The sequence below is a fragment of the Pteronotus mesoamericanus genome, unplaced genomic scaffold (genome assembly GCF_021234165.1).
Source record: "Pteronotus mesoamericanus isolate MK-2021 breed Mesoamerican mustached bat unplaced genomic scaffold, CSHL_Meso_final contig_361, whole genome shotgun sequence".
NCBI classification, from domain to species: domain Eukaryota; kingdom Metazoa; phylum Chordata; class Mammalia; order Chiroptera; family Mormoopidae; genus Pteronotus; species Pteronotus mesoamericanus.
Window position 1 is genome coordinate 4,985 of NW_026555143.1, and position 13,766 is coordinate 18,750.

The following is a 13,766-nucleotide window of genomic DNA, read 5'->3' on the forward strand; positions in this document are numbered from 1 at the left end:
AAGTCCAATTTATTTATGGATCATGGTTTTGGTGTCATACACAAGAACCTTTTATGAACCGTTAGAGTTTCTCCTATGTTCTCTTTAAAAAATTTTAAAGATCAATTTTACATCAGTCTGTGGTCCATTTTTAGTTAATTTTTGTATAAGGTTTAGAGGTTAAAGTCCAGGTTCAATGTTTGACTATCAATGTCCAATTGCCAGAGCACAATTTGTTGTAAAGGCTTTCCTTCCTCCTTTGAATTTCTTTTTCATCTTTGTCATATTTGAGCATGTTTCCGAGGGTCTATTTTGGTGTCCTCTATTCTGTTGCATTGACTTACGCACCCATCCTTTCTTCAATACCACACTGTCTTGATTACTGAAGCTATATATATTAATATTGGGTAGAATGATTCCTCCCACTATTTGCTTTTCAACATTTCTTTAGCTACCCCAAGGCTTGTGTTTGTCTGTTTAATTTTAGAATACAAATAAGTTTGTATATGGGTACGAAATTCTTTCTAGAAATACAAATAATTTGGAAAAGAACTGACATCATTTCTATGTTTAGTTTTTCAATACATGAATATACTATGTCTTTTTATTTAGGTTTTTGACTTATTTCATCAAAGTTTGTATAATTTTTTGTATTCAGATTCTGTACATGTTTAATAAATAATTCCTAAATATTCATTTTCTTTAAAGCAATTATAAATGATACTGTGTTCTTAGTTTGAGTTTCCACATGCTTGTTATTATGTAGAAATTCTATAATTAGAAGGATGTTGCTTATTTTCCACATTTGGAGATTTTCTTGTTATATTTCTGTTATTAATTTCTAGTTTGATTCCATTGTGGTCAGAAACCAAACTCCTGTGCTTTCAATTCTTTTAGATATTTTTAGATTTGTTTTATGGTTTTAAGAAGAGTATCCTTCTGGAGTGATTCCAGAGGAAGGCAATGTGGGTGATGAAAGAACTGGATCCATGCCTTGCGATGAATGTTTGAAATGTTTGTAGTTTAGAGAACAAAGACTTATAAAGGATATATGAGGTCTCCTTCAAATACTTGAAGGTCTACTGTACTGGAGAGGGATTAAACTACTACAGTACTATTTTGTGGTTTAGAATTTCAGCCAGTTGGCTGAAACTGTCCTCGGCCAACTTAATGAATGGAAAACCTTGAGAATCAATGAGGCTCCTGTCATTTTCAGTGTCTTAGCACCACTTGGAAATTGATTATTGGTCAGGGTTATTGTTACTTTAAATTTCCCATGATGAGACCATTAAACTAGATGGCCTGAAAGAGCCTTTACAATTCCAGGCTCTTTTGCTTCCAAGTTCACTAATATTTATGTTCATTATAAAATGAAGTAATTTTACTTTATAATGTATTTAGAAAACATGTTTTTGTACAAGAAGCATGAAGCTATGCTTAAAGTGAATAAATCTTTAAAATCATGTATGCCCTGGTTGGTGGCTCAGTTGGTTGGAGCATTGTTCTGTGCACCAAAAATTGCAGGTTCGATCCCTGTTGGGCTGAATATGGGAGGCAGCTGATTGATATTTCTCTCTCTCTTTCTTTCTCTCTAAAATCAGTAAATATATCTTTGGATGAGGATTAAAAAACTTTTAAATCACACAAAAATTTGAGGTAAGGTTCTTATAAGCAGCATAGAGATGATGATGTTTTTTAAAAATCTACTCTGTCAATTTCTGTGTTTCAATTTTATTCTTAAATTTTTACATTTAAAGTAATTGTTAATATGTTAGAGCATAAGTCAGCCATTTTCTTGGTTCTTGTTTTTTCATTTAGTTTCTCATTACTCTGTTTTCCTTTTTTCCCCCTCACCTGAGGATATGTTTGTTGATTTTAGAGAGAGAGGAAGGGGAGAGAGAGAGAGAGATATTGTTGTGAGTCTCTCACCTATGCACCTACACACCCCAACTGGGATCAAACCCGCAATCCAGGTACGTGCCCTGAGCAGGGATCAAATCCATAACCTTTGGTGTTCCAATCAGTGCTCCAACCAACTGAGCCACTTGGCCAGGGCTCTGTTTTCATTTTTCTTACCTTCTGATAGGATACCTGAGCATTTTTTAGAAATCCCATTTTTACCTAGTTGTAATGTTTTTGAATATAGCTCTTTGTATAGCTTTTTATCATTATATTATTCTATAGTTTTATTATTTATTTTATAGTTTTTAAAATGTAATATACATGTATACATATCACAGTTTACTGGTATCAGCACTTAAACCACTTTGAGTGAAGTAGAGAAACTTTACTTCCATTTAGGTCCCTTTGTCCTCCCTTTTAAATACAGAGGGGCAAAAGTAGGTTTGCAGTTGTTCATATGGAAAATAATACAATAATTAATAAATAATAATACAAGAATAAACTCTGTGTTTCATGTACTCACAACTGTAAACCTACTTTTGCCTCACTCTGTATGAATAGCTTAAGTATTTCCTCAATGTACATCGAACCCATATCAGATGATGTTATAATTTTTGCTTTAACCATAGAACATGATCTTAAAAGCTCATGGAAGGAGATGATTATTCTATTATATTCACCCCAACTTTTACCCACTCCATCAGTTTGTCTTCCTTCCTGAAGTCCCATGCTCCTTGTGTTATAATTTCCTTTCTGGTTAGGGAATTTCCTTTAGCCATTCTTTAAGGATAGGTCTGCTGGCAACCGATTCTCTTATATTTCCTTCACCTGAGAATGTCTATGTTTAAGTTCCTCATTAATGAATACTCAAACCTTGCTTAGATTCCTTTCTAATGAGCACTAACTTTTTTGGCCCTGTCAGTTTTTCACAAATCTATTGTTTGTCTAAAATGTATAAACAGCTTACTGGTTCCATCATTTATTTGAGCCTCATTTTGTGTTCTGAGAATCATATTGTGATTTTCTTGTGCTCAAGCACTCAGTTGATTTTCCTCCTGTTAATATAATTTTATTATTTTATTACTAGTCCAGCTATAAGAACCAAAGAAGGGAAAGAGTGGGTGGGAATTCTTCTTTTCCCCAACAATTTTAAGAGGTCTTTATACATTTTAGATACCAAGCCTCTGTGGGATATATGTTTTGTAAATATTTCCTCCCAGTCTATGGCTTGCCTTTTAATTTTCACAATGTAAATTTCGAAGGTGGGAAATTTTAAATTTTGGTGAAGTTTATCAGTATTTTCTTTGTGGTTCATGGTTTTAGGTTTTGTGTAAGAAATTTGTGCCTGTCCTAGTTAAAACTTCTTCTATGCTTTATTTTAGAAATATTACAGTTTTAGTTTTGCATTTTGATCTGTTGTCCATTTCAAAATAATTTTTAGTTTTCCTCTAATGGGTTAAAATGGTAGCTTCTGGCTCATAATGCCAGGTAGTAGGAAAATGGAGCTGCAGGAACTATCTGCATACAGAGAGAACTTTCCTGCTCCAGCTTTTAAAAAATATTGTGTATATAACATGAGATAAGAGACAATGTTCACTTCATTTTTTAGACATCTTTATTGAGACATACAATAATTGGCATACAATACATGGTGCATATTTATAGTGTATTATTTAGTAAGTTTCAACATATGTATACCCTCTTGAAACCATCAGTACAACTAAGTGAGTAATTGCACTCTCAAGTCTCCTCATGCCACCTTGTAATTTCTTTCTCCCATCCTTTCCTGACTTCCACACCTAAACAACCACTGATCTACTTTCTGTCAGTATAGATTCATGGAGGAAGGGTCACTCACCAGGAGCTTCAATTGTGGAGGGACACAGTTGCTGTCAAAGACATATTGACAAAGTTAGGGTTGTGGTAAAGAGTAAACACCTCCTCTCTCTTCCCACCTTGGATTTCATGAAGTTACTTATCACTGGCCAAACACAGCTTACAGCCAGAGGGCATAAGTGTCAGCCTTCTAGAGCACATAGCATGGAGAAATAATTATATGTGCACGTCATGTATAACAGTCATCTATTTCAGGACCTGTTGATGAAAAAAGTCCAGTACTGATCAGTCCATGGGCTTGTAACATGAAGACAGTGGAACCAGAACTAACTGTCAAGACCAGCCAGAGAAGTAAGTGCCTCTCCATGTAATGTGAGGTGGGGGAAATTGGCAGAGGGCAGCCCTCCTCTCTTGTCCCCTGTGCCATCATTAAAGATGGTGTTGAAACCCCATCACTGGGTATCTAGAGGCAAGAATTACCAGCAGTGGCTAGGTTACTCCTGGGCACTGCTGACTTCCTCCATAGTAGAAACTATATTTCTTTTTCCCCCCTCACTTGTGGACATATTTTAATTGCTTTTAGAGAAAGAAGAAGGGAGAGAGAGAAGCACTGATATGAGAGAGAAGCATTGATCGGTTGTCTCATGTATACACCTGGACCAGAAATCATGTTTGCCCAGATCAGGGATCAAACCCACAACCTAGGTATGCGTCCTGACTGGGAATTGAACCTGCAACTTTTTGGTTATAGGACGATGCTCCCACCAACTGACCTACACCAGCAAGGGTGAGATCATATTTCTTTATTGCAGCGGTCATCTTCATTCTTGTTCTCCCACTGCAGTGTAATTATTTGAAGTAGTCATATTTGTGTTGTCTCACATTCAGTAATTGCCATTTTCAGCATTCATCATAATGCTTGTTGTCATACAGAGAAAGAAACTTACTCTAGTGGTCATCCTCATAGTTATTATCTGACACTGAACATTAATCTTATTCTAGCAGTCATCATCATGCTTATTGCCTCACACTAAACTTTAACTTTATTCCAGTGATCATCATCACACTACTGTCTCACTCTTATTCTTAACCATAATCCATCAGTCATTTCCTGGGTTATTGTGCCACACAGAATATTATCCTATTCCTACAGTGATCTTCTAGCTTGTTATCATACTCTAAACCTTTGCCTTATTCCAGTAGTCATGTTTATGATTGTTGTGTCAAAGTGAATTTTAAACTTATGAGGTCTGTCCAGAAAAAGTAGAGCCATTGTTAATATAACAAGAATGGTTTGCACAACATTGATGTAAGCTTGCAGCCAAGGAGAGTGGACTGGGATGCACATGTGTGAACAATGAAAACTTCACTGTACTAGTCAGTGGGGGTGGTAGATGCTGTGGTTGAGTGAATGTGTGTACTGTGTGGCCATCACATTCAAAATGACTGAGCGAGTAGAGCAATGAGTCTGCATCAAAAATAGTTCCTCTGCAGGAACTATTCAGATAATTCAGAAAGCACAGTTATGGGCAACTGGTGATTGGCAGCTTCTTCACAACAACATGTCCACTCATACATCATGTCTTATGCAGAGTTGTTTGGCACAACATCAAATCACCCAGGCACCTCAGCCCGCCTACATCCCATATTTGGCACCCTGCAACTTCTGGCTCTCCTCAAGACTAAAATCACCTTTGAAAGGGAAGACATTTCAGACTGTTAATGAGATTCAGGAAAATACAATGGGGCCGCTGATGGTGACTGGGAGAACTGTGTGAGGTCCCAAAGTGTCTACTTTGAAGGGGATTGAGGCGTCATTTTCCTATGTACAATGTTTCTTGTATCTTCTTTAATAAATGTCTATATTTTTCATATTACATGGCTGGATACCTTTTGGACAGACCGTGTGTTTCCCTAGTGATTTTCTTTCTTCTTGCTGTACACTAAACCTAACCTGATTCAGCAGTCAGCTTCATGTTTTTTGTCTCACAGTGATGAGTAAATTAATTCTGGCATTCATCATTTTGCTATGTTAAACTGAAACATAATCTTATTCAAGCAGCCATCTAATTGCTTGTGTTGCCCAGTGAACCTTAACTTCATTCCAACATTCATATTCAGGATTGTTTCTCACACTGAGAACAGCCTTATTCTGGCAGTCTTCATGAACGGTGTTGTCTCACACTGAACCATAACCTTTCCCAGTGAAAATTTCCTGTTTTTGTCTCACATGGAACAAGTGGTTGTCTTTGTGCTTGCGGTTTGAAACTGAACCTTAACTTTGATCTAGTTTGTTGTTTCATGCTTGAACCTAAAATTACTCTATCAGTCAGATCTATGTGTTTGTTGTCAAACACTGACCTCTAATTTTATTCCAAATGTCATCTATGTTTCTGGTCTCACTCTGAACCTTAATATAATTCATGTAAGTCATTTGAAAGGGTAAACATGACTGTTTCTGTTTGGTGATTAATATTTTAAATAAAATGATCTGTCTGATTGCTATGGTAAAAAGTCATTTTCCTATTTTCTTTTAGAAAAAAATATATCACAAATTAACTTAGTAAAGAACAGTAAAAACAGAATTACATTTAAAACATAATTTAAAAAACAGCGTTGGCTGGTGCGGCTCAGTGGATTGAGTGCCAGCCTGCAACAAGAGGGTCACCAGTTCAATTCCCAGTCAAGGCACATGCTAGGGTTGTGGGTCAGATCCCCAGCTGGGGGCGTGTGAGAGGCAACCACACATTGATGTTTCTCTCCCTCTCTTTCTCCCTCCCTTCAATAAACAAACAAACAAACAAACAAATAAATAAATAAATAAAATCCTTTAAAAAAGAAAACAAATGTACTTCTTTTGATTGGTAAGTATGATATATAATTTCTGGTAACAAAAGCCAACAAGAATTAAATACGGACATTTGTGTCTTGTCATGTTTGCATGTATCATAAAGACAACAAAAAATAAGTTTTAAACTTTTACAAGAGAAAAACATATACATATAAGCAGGAAAAACTGTTTCTTGTTTATTTTTACCCCAAATTTTCATCTATATTCAGTAACAAAATTTTTATTTTTCAAAAGTATGATAGCTATCAGTAAAGATTTCTTACTTTAACAAAAAAATTCACTTTTTATTTTATGATATTGTACATGTTAGGTATTGTTACATTTTTTAAATGGAACAATTTGTCAAAACTTGTGTACCTTTACTATAACTTGAGAAGACTAGCACTGCATCATATTAAACTGCAGCACACATTACATACTGTATTGCCCTGTGCTAGTCTGATATATGCTCATTGGTACTGCCTTGGTAACAGTATTGGATGGCATTTCTGGTTCTCTGATTTTTCTTCTTCAAACACCAGGCACATTGGAGGAAAGTTCATTCAGCACACTTTTATAAAGGGTTTTCATGAAATGATTTCTGTACATTTATGAAATTTGATATACCTTCTGATTCTCCAGATTCATCTGTCTCTCCAATTGCTGCTACCTGAACACTTGTATTTGTGGCAACTGAATAACTGATGTTTGTGGTGTCTCAATTACTCTCTGGGCATGTAGGGTTTGGCCTGGCAGAAACTACACTAGAGTTACCACTAGGGAGCCACTTCTGGTACCTAATCTACCTGCAGAAACCTGAGCTAAAGCAGAGTTTGATTTTTGATCAGTCTGAGTCCGCATATGAACAGATTTGCTGTCACAGAATGTTACACAAAATCTGTTCTATAGCAATTATTAATCTATTAATAATTAATAGATTAATAATTAATCTATTAATAATTGCTATAAAACATCCATAAAATGGGTAAAAAAAAACCTCTTAAGAGGGGAATGGAGAATGCAAGAATGCAAGCATTCAGATGGGGAGCAAGGCAATCTATTCTGAGTCACTACCCCTTCATAAGCATCAAGAACACTCCTAAAAGGCATTAACTTAATTGAGAGGTCCATCAACATATTCTAAATGTGTGCCTTACAAATAGAATCCTTATTTTCTAGGGTCTTTAGGATACTTACCAAATTTTATCAAATTTCTTTTAAAAAACTAAATGAACTTTAAAAGCAGAAATAAAATGACCTCATTGAATCCTGCTGGGATTCAATTATTTCCATGGTCATTTGTCTTAATATGTTTTTTCCTGCCACATTTTCTCATTATTAAGACATTTGTAATCAATGCTTTGCTCCTTCCTGCTTTTCTTCTCCATATAACCCTCTATGATGTGATTTCTGTAGTGGACCACCCTACTGATTACAGACTGGAGGGGATGGAAAGAAAGAGCCCACCACCCCTTGGGATCTTTGCTACCACTCAGCATCCTATTGCAGTCAACCCCATGGCCCCATGTGGCTCCCAGTTACCTCCATTGTACAATTGGCTTCTCTGCCCAGCCAGGACCTGTAGCTCTCATTTTTTTATACTGTTGCCACACACTGGGCACTAACATTATTTGAGTCTTTGTCTTAGTGTTTCTTGTCTTCTGTTAGACAGAAAAAGGGTCTCAAGGTTTACAAGATTCTTACTACATACTATTCTTGCTAAATGCTAAAATGTAGTCCAGTAGTTTGCAGATGAAGCTGCAACCAATGAACTTGACTGGAATCACAACTGAATGAGTTGTGCCAACTGCAAAAAAGAAATCAACATGTAGTTAACCAAATAGTGTAGATAAGCAATGGCTAAGTCTCCCTTGGGAGAGACAGAGCTTTGGATGTGAATCCCCAGTCTTCTTTGCTTGTTTGCAAGTAAATAAAACTACCTAACAACAACCAAGTCTCATTCTTAAATACAACACACCAAGTGGTGAACCACTTGAGTTCAGTAACATCCTGACCACTAACAGTTTCAGGTATTAACATTCTTGTCGTCTCACAATAAACCTTAAACTTACTCCACTGAACATCCTCATACTTATCTCACTTTTAAACTTTTGCCAAGGTCAGCTTCATGCTGCGTCTTAACCCAGATCATTTTCTTGAGGGCAAAACAACTTCTCCATGCTAAAGATGTTAGGCAGCTAAATCCTGTAGCAACATGCTCCTTTACTATGACTTGTGCTGAGGCTTTCTGGCAAAACATAGAAGAATTGAGTTTTTAGTCCCACCTTTACCAATATGGGTGACCTCTTTCCTTGTGTATAGGACAATGGTAGAGCTATATTAATCCAAGAGCTTGTTGATGCTCTTAATCTCAGGTGCCTTTAAAGAGGTGAATCAGAATGTAGTGACGTGAGAAAGTTAAGATTATGCCTTCTAAGGGGAAACTAGACTCCAAAGCTTGGGGATTCTATTGTTCAGAACTCAGTGTGTCAAGAAAGAGGTCCACATGGAACCTGAAGACTGCTGAGGTAGATAGAGCATCTGGGTTTGAATTCATCACCCTCATGCAAGGTGTTGTGGACACAAAAGAGAGAGATTTATCCAACTCCCATAGTTCTTTAGCAGCTGGAGCAGTTGGAAGATAATGCCAAAGTTGCATTCAGAAAGGTGGTTCACTTTCTCTACTTCATGCTTTTCACTTCTCTAGAAGCATGAAATCTGGGTCAATTTATGTAGGAGTCAGAGCAGAGGCTTTGGTAAGACTGGAGAGAAAAGGTATTTTGTTTTGAAAGGGAGTATGAAGAAGTGAGTAGTTTAAGGGATATAATAGTGTCTGCCATGAAGTATAGAATATTATTCATCCTGGACATTCTTCCCTTCAGAATGTAGCACTTCAAAATGCAGGCCATATTGAAAGGTGAAGATGGTGGTAGGAGTATCCAGAAAAGGGAAGATCATGTATGGGATATGTTGTTGCCCTGTTGAAAAGAAAGTCTGAGTACAGCAGTAAGAGTTTGCATACAGTCAACATGTACTACTCATACTGTTTATTTCAAATAAAAATCTAGAGGAATTCTTCAGTTACTCAGTAGTTACATATCTTTTTAATGTAAAGTGGTCCTCTAATACATGCATCAGGTTTCCAGGGAATCCTTGGAGATAAAATTGAAAATCAGTGTATCATGTCTCTTGAACATTGAGTTGGGTTTCACTCACTCAGAGGAAATATATATATATATATATATAATATTTTAATACATTTGGACTGTTAAAAATGTGAAATTAGGCCTCACCAGATGTCTGAGAAGTCCTGTCTCACAATGCTGGATAGAGACTAACCTATACATCATTTTGGTAAGAATTGACCACCACACCCAATCCCAGTAGTTACAATTCCAGAATTGAGGTGCTGAGTAAACAGACTACTAAAACCAAGGAGAGACTGAAAGATGAGCTGCTTTCCCATCCATTCTGTATCTGTCACAAGGGACTAGAAAAAAAGCAAGGGCTGTCCAAGATTTAAGTGTGAGCTTTGGTTATTAGAATGTTCAACCCATATGACTAAGCTAGAAATGAGATAGGATTTCAGGAAGAGAGATCATGCAGTTTCCTAGAGGTGCCAGAATGTTTCTCTTCAGAATGTCATGGTGACTGCAGGTGCCATGAGGGCAGAGCATAATGTCTCTCCTTCCTCACCTGACAGTGAGCCTCTTGGGGGATGATTCACCTGTATGTTCCCTGATTACCTTAACTTTAGCTAGACAATCTCCTCAGCACACTAGGGAACAATCCCAGCTGATTCAGGACCACTGCTACAGAAATCTCAAAGTGCCCATCGCATGTTCTGCTTTCTGGACAGACTTCTATGGAATCCCAAGGGAGAGCTTTCTCAGCCTGATATGGAGAAGCTGGATCTCTCCTAGGTCCTTTAGCCTCCTGCTTTTACTACCAGCTTTGATAGATGGGAAGCTATTAATAATTGCTATAAAACATCCATAAAATGGGTAAAAAAAAAAAACCTCTTAAGAGGGGAATGGAGAATGCAAGAATGCAAGCATTCAGATGGGGAGCAAGGCAATCTATTCTGAGTCACTACCCCTTCATAAGCATCAAGAACACTCCTAAAATGCATTAACTTAATTGAGAGGTCCAACAACATATTCTAAATGTGTGCCTTACAAATAGAATCCTTATTTTCTAGGGTCTTTAGGATACTTACCAAATTTTATCAAATTTCTTTTAAAAAACTAAATGAACTTTAAAAGCAGAAATAGAATGACCTCATTTTCTAATCACAGTGCAGTAAAAACAAAAATTAAGTGGAAAACAGGAAGTATTAGTGAAAACTGTAATAACAAACAATTTTGAAGTTATCAGTAATAACACTGATGATTAATTCTCTTTACCAACTTGACTGGGCTAACAGAAGCCCAGATAGCTGGTAAAATATTTCTGGGTGTGTCTTTTAGGGTGTTTCTGGAAGAGATTAACATTTGATTGAGTACAGAGATCTGCCCTCACCAATGTGAGTGGTGGGGAGCATCATCCAATCCATTAGAGCCAGAATAGAACAAGAAGGCAGAGGAAGGGTGAATTCCCTCACTCACTTCATGTTTTATACCCTCCCCACCCCAGCAGGTCTCAGGCCTTTGGCTGAGTTACAGCATCAGATCCCCTGGTTCTCAGGTCTTCAGACTCAAGACTGAAGTATATCAGCTTTCCTTTTTCTCCAGCTTGAAAATGGTAGATTATGGGATTTCTCAATTTTCATAACCACATGAATCAATTTCTATTCTCTTTCTCTTTATATATATATACATATATATAAAATATATACTATATACAGTATATATACCAAGAGAAACAGAAGCTTACATATATTTAAAGCTATATAAATATATATGCAAGCTTCTGTTTCTCTTGAGAATTCTGATTAATACAAACATTATATATAAAAAGTATGGAATATGACCAAAGCCATATTTAGAGTAAAATCCATAGCTTTAAGTGCTTTTATCACTTAAACAAAGAATTAAGATACATTATATGCTGGATTTCTATTGAAAGCTTACGCTTACGCTGTGTAGAGCCTGAACAAAATATATTTCACTGTATCTTCATAGTACTTATTATATAAGGCAGGTACTGTTTTTGCCCTTCATAGTACTTAGGAGGTAGGTACTGTATTTTGCCCTTATTTTTTGAAGTATAATTAGGCACACCCACACAACGTTTTATAATTTTTTTCCAAGAACTAGTTCACATATTTTGACTCAGTATCACAAATATATATATATGAATATATGATTATCATATATGATTATTATATACAGCACACTGTAACAAAGAAATAAATAATGGATGTTCTCTACTCTGTAAAATCCAGGCATGTGTGCTTATGATATAGATGAAGGGGAGGATGTAACTCATATTATGACTGCAACTAACTCCACTAGGTAGAATTGACTGTATTAAATGCTAAAAATGATGCATACACCCAGCACCATGGTCGCAGAGAGTAAAGTGATTCCAGCCTAGGTTAGGGTAGGGGACGGGAGTCAATTGTGGTGCCTGTTGCCACTGCTCATGGAAGCAGCTCTAAGTTGTGCAAAAAATTAGTTAATGTGATTGAAGCAGAAAGAACATATATATTTCCACTTTATTAAAATATTGCATAGATACAGAGCAGTTGGGCACATCCATTCTAAGGCACTATCCTGGTTGGAATGCAATTCCACAAGAGAGAAAAGAGAAGCTATTACATTCAGTGTTTTTCATCCCTACATTCAGACTCCTCCCATGTTACATTTTATTGCTACTAGGATCTCAATTTTAACCCCACACTTACAGCAGCATCATACATGGACTGGGATGACAAGAATTAAAAGACACACCCTGGCTCTAGCACTTGATATGATTTGGCACTTAATACAATCTCTCTTGCATTGTTCTCCATTTGTTTCCCAACTCTTAACTAGAGATATTATAAACTCTTTATGAACCTGACCCATGAATTAGTTTCTTTACCAGTTTCCATTAAGCCTAGAACAGGAATAGTTAGGCACAAAATAGATACCCCAAAAATACTTATATTAAATATGACTTCCAAGAACTTCAGTGGAACAGAAAACATATACTTTCCCTAATTCTAGTTTAAGGAAAGGATGACTCATATCTTCATAAAGGTAAAATACTTGAATGTCCTATTTATTTATTTTATAACAAGGAACTAGGCTGAACAAATATTTTCATGTATTAACAGCTTTAATTGACAAAGAGAGTTCTTCCCTTGCTACAGGAATTTGAGTCATTACTACGATTATATGAGAACATTTATATAAGTAGCAATGTGTGTGTATGTGATTATTAGTAAAAAGAGGTTGAGAATCACTTAGCAACCTATAAAGTATCTGAATTAGTGACCCTCACCTCCTTAAAATATGTGTGTACGTTTATGTGTGTATTACATAAAAAACATATATGTGTAAATATTTTTTCATAACATCCTTCAAATGAATGAAGATAACTAGGTTTGGGGACAATAAGACTATATTGATAACTATAGAAATATATATTAAAGGCAATGTGTTTCAAGGAATATTTGCAGAATACTAGTTCTGTGGGTTGTTACTTGGGTGTACATGAGAAAGGGTTCTGGGGTCAAACAGGTCTGCAAAACATTGAGACAACAGAGGTGCTTTCTCTGCCTTTACTGAAGGACCTGTCAGAGATTCTTGTATATTGATGTGCACTGTGAACCTAGAAAACAGAAAGAGCAGGAGGGGATTCCCAAACTTATTTGCAGAATATCTTATAGAATTAAGAGTTCTATAACACATGCTTAGGGAGACACCGAATTAAAGAATGAGTAAAATTTAAAAAGCACTGAGAAACATATGATTGAATACCAAAGGAGAGTAAAAAGCAATGGACACTGGCTCTTTAGTAATCTACATTGAAATAGATTCTACTTTTATGACTTCAGCTGTCGAATGGATTCTTCAACATAAATAAATCATTAAATTAATAGCGCCAAGCAGCATCATCCCAGACAGCCAAATAAGCGGACTAGAAAACTTTGCAAAATTCACAAGGATAAAATCTTAATTCCTTAAACATGAAAATTTTCAATGGAAATAACAGTTTTTACAAGGCAAATGAAATCCTCTTTATCCATGTGTTCCTGACACATTTTTATTATTTGACAAAATACACCATC

At 36.1% G+C, this 13,766-nt stretch overlaps 1 long non-coding RNA gene across 1 annotated transcript; it reads left to right on the top strand.

Annotated features, from left to right (window-relative positions):
• Positions 1-4,003: 4,003 nt before the first annotated feature.
• LOC129073211 (uncharacterized) lies at positions 4,004-5,479 on the top strand. Its single transcript, XR_008529420.1, has 3 exons — positions 4,004-4,068; positions 4,301-4,504; positions 5,310-5,479. It is a non-coding gene; the product is annotated as an uncharacterized LOC129073211 (long non-coding RNA).
• Positions 5,480-13,766: the final 8,287 nt, after the last annotated feature.